Source organism: Equus przewalskii, chromosome 2, assembly GCF_037783145.1.
Source record: "Equus przewalskii isolate Varuska chromosome 2, EquPr2, whole genome shotgun sequence".
Classification (NCBI taxonomy): Eukaryota; Metazoa; Chordata; class Mammalia; order Perissodactyla; family Equidae; genus Equus; species Equus przewalskii.
The window spans coordinates 56,039,296-56,043,509 of NC_091832.1; positions in this window are offsets into that span (position 1 = coordinate 56,039,296).

Consider the following 4,214-nt stretch of genomic DNA (forward strand, 5'->3'; position numbering starts at 1 on the left):
AGAAATTTCTGAAAAAGAAGAAGAATGAAAAAGGACTAACCCTCCTCGGTATTTAAGTGAGACATACAGCTCCATTGATCAAAGCAGTGCAGTACTGATGAACAGATTACAACAGGAGGTGCCAAGTTTTTTCTGTAAAGATCCACATGGTAGAAATTTTCAGCTTTGTGGGCCAAACAGCCTCTGTCCTATGTCGTCAACTTTGATGTTGCAGTGCAAAAACAGCTGTAAACAATACATAAACAAATGGATGTAGCCCTAGTCCAATAAAATTTTATTTATGAAAACAGATAGCTGTCTGGATTTGGCCTCCTGGCTACATGATCATGGATTTAAAAAAAAAGATTCAAAAATAGAGACAAATATATATGGATAATTAATGTATAATGAAGAAAGTGCTGCCTATCAATGGAGAAAAGATATATTGCTTAAGAAATTTTTCAGACAAATGGTTATTCATCTGAGATGAAAAATAAAGTTGGATTCTTATCTCATTCCTTAAATAATTTTAAGTGGATGAAAAATTGAAATGTAGAAACTAAAACCATTGAAGTCCTAGAAGAAAACATGGGAATATTTGTATGAATTAAGAATGGAAAAAGTCTTTCTAAGCATGGACTCAAACCCAGAAGCCATAAATGAAAAGACTGAAGAATTAGACTTCACAAAAATAAACATTTCTGCATAGCACAATGTACCACCAATAAAAACGTGGGAGGGGATTAAAAAAACACTGTCAACTCATATCACAGATCCTACAGCTAGTGATTCTGTCTGTCATTCTTATAATCTGGTTTGTCATGATATTTTTAACAAATACCAATATTTATGTTATGGTGATACTATTATCTTGACATTTTTGAAATTTAAAACAATTTGCACCCTGTAAGCCTGGACATGTGCAGTCCATGCAAACCTCAATAAGCAAGCTTAACTCCTTTCACAGCATTACTCATTTGTGTTTATGAGATGACAAGTTAGGGAGCCTTCTTCCCACATTTGCCACTACGCAATTTTTGATGAAAATGCTTGCTTAACAAAACCCTATTCTAGAAAGAGACTGGACATTTTGTTGAAATTATGAATTGGACAAAGGTACACTCATTGAGAAAGCATTCCTCTGTATCACGGTAATCCTCAAGAGAAGGAAGGCAATGACAATAAACAAAGAGAAGCTTTTATTGCAAGAATAGTTCTTACTGCAGCTCAATAACTTTCTGAAATGGTGAAATATTAATACTGCAATATTGGCATTATGACAGGTAACTTTATATCGGAATATCCAACTATAATGATGAAACCTAAATTACAAAGATTAAACCAAAAATGCTTCCTTTGAAACAAAAGTAACAGCTCACTTTCAATATAATGATTACATTTCCTGCTAAAGAACAAATAGTTGACTAAAATTTTCTCACCGACAAAGAGGTAGGATTATTTGGAGATGGATTCCCCGCCAAGATAATTGAAGTTGGCTTATACGTACCTCCTCATTATTCCTCAGACCACCTTAGAATCAGGAAGCGGTATGAGAAGAAACTTTGGTCAGGACTCACCCTACAGGACTGTTGTGGGTTGAACTGCGTCCCACCCCCCCCTCCCCAAAAGATATGTTGAATTCCTAACCCCTGCTACCTGTGAATGTGACTATATTTGGAAATAGGATTTTTGCAGATATAGTCAAATTAAGATGAGATCATACTCAATTTGAGTGGGCCCTAATCCCAGCTAACTGGTGTCCCTATAAGAAGAGGAAACAGACATACGGTGAGAACACCAGCAAAGACAGAGACTGGGGTGGTGAACCTACAAACCAAGGAACACGGAGGATTGACGACAACCGTGAGAATGGAGGAAGAGGCGAGGAAGGATTCTGCCCTAAAACCTTCAGAGAGAGCAGGGCCCTGCCATTTTTGGATTTCCAACCCCCAGAACCGTGAAAGAATGATATTTCTGCTGTTTTAAGCCACGCGGTTGGTGATACTTTGCTATGGCAGCCCTAGGAAAGTCATATAGGGACTCTCCCCTGCCCTTCAGGATTTACCTCCTAGCCCTGTGCATCCACTGGAGAAACCCTGGCACTGATGGAAGGAGCCAGTGTGTTTGTGAGTCTGGTCAGAGTGGGCTCATTCTGGAGGTTAAAAGATGATGGAGGCCATGACAGACCCCCACCCCTACTCTGGGGAAGGCTGAGACCGCTGGCAGGACCGGTAGGTGATGTGGAAAAGTCTGAGTTTGAAGCTATGGTGGCAACAGTGGCCTCTGGGCTCCCCGTAATCAACATGGCCAAAGGCCAGGAAGATAAGGGAGACTGAGGGACCAGAATTAGTTGGCCCACTGCACGGGACAGGTGAGCTCATACTACTGCTCTGGGGTTCAGCTTCCTATCCGTTGTTGCTAGAGTTACACCTCTTCTTGTTCATCTCAACCTTGCATCTTTTTTTCTCAACCTGTTGCCCTTTTTTTGTTGCTGTTACATACAGAAATTTATTTTATTTAATAAACTTTTATATAGTCCTTGCTAATTACCAGGCACTGTACTAAGCTCCTTTATTTATTTATTTATTTACTTACTTACTTACTTACTTGGTGAGGAAGATTGGCCCTGAGAGAACATTTGTTGCCAATCTTCCACTTTTTGTTTGAGGAAGGTTGTCCCTGAGCTAACATCTGTGCCAGTCTTCTTCTATTTTGTATGTGGGATCCCACCACAGCATGGCTTGACAAGTGGTGTGTAGGTCCCTGCCCGGGATCCAAACTCACAAACCCCAGGGTGCCAAAGTGAAGAATGCGAACTTAACCACTATGACACCAGGTCGGACCCATAAGCTTCTTTAATTTTTAGAGCAGTTTTAAATGCATAGCAAAATTAATCAGCATATGCAGAGATTTTTCCCCTCCTCCCTACCCCTAGACATCCACAGCCTCTCTTAGTATCAATATCCACATCAGAGGGGTACATTTGTTACAATTGATGAACCCTTGACATGTCATTATCACCCAAAGTCCATAATTTATATTAGGGTTACCTCTTGGTATTACACAGCCTATGGGTTTGGAGAAATGTATAATGACGGGTGCCCATTATTATAGGATCACACAGAGTACTTTCACTGCCCTAAAATCCTCTATGCTCCCCCTGTTCATCCCTCCCTCCCCCCAACCCCTGGCAACCACTGATCTTCACTGTCTCCATAGTTTGACCTTTTCCAGAATGTCATATAGTTGGAATCATACAGTATGTAGCCTTCTCAGGTTGACTTTTTCATAAAGCAATTATTAACAGACATAAAAGGAGAAATAAACAGCAACACAATCATAGTAGGGGACTTTAACACTCCACTTACACCAATAGATAGATCATCCAAACAGAAGATCAACAAGAAACATTGGCTTTAAGTGACATCTTAAACCACCTGGACTTAGTGGATATATACAGAACATTCTATCCAAAACCACAGAACACACATTCTTCTCAAATGCACATGGGGGCTGGCCCCGTGGCCGAGTGGTTAAGTTTGCGCACTCTGCTTCAGTGGCCGAGGGTTTCGCCAGTTTGAATCCCTGGCGTGGACATGGCACCACTCATCAGGCCACGCTGAGGCAGCATCCCATGTGCCACAACGAGAAGGACCCACAACTATGTCCCGGGGGGAGTTGGGGAGAAAAAGGAAAAATAAAATCTTAAAAGAAAAAAATAAAAAAAAAAAAAGAATTCCCAAATGCACATGAAACATTCTCCATGATAGATCACATATTAGGTGATAAAAGAAGACTCAATAAATATAAGAAGATTGAAATAATACCGAGCTTCTTTTCTGATGACAATGATATGAAACTAAAAACCAACTACAGGAAGAAAATCAGAAAAGCCAAAAATACGTGGAGATTAAACAAAATGCTACTGAACAACGATTGGGTCAATGAAGCAATCAAAACATACCTGAAGACAAATAAAAATTAAAATATGACACACCAAAATTTATGGGATAGAGCAATAGCAGTTCTAAGAGGGAAGTTTATGCTAATACAGGCCCACCTCAACAAACAAGAAAAATGCGAAATGAAAAATCTAATAACAGTGTGGGGTGGGCCTGGTGGTGCAGTGGTTAAGTTCACACGCTCCGCTTCGGCATCTAAGACATCAGACAAGGACAACACAAGAAAAGAAAATTATAGGCAATATCACTGATGAACATGGATGCAAAAATCCT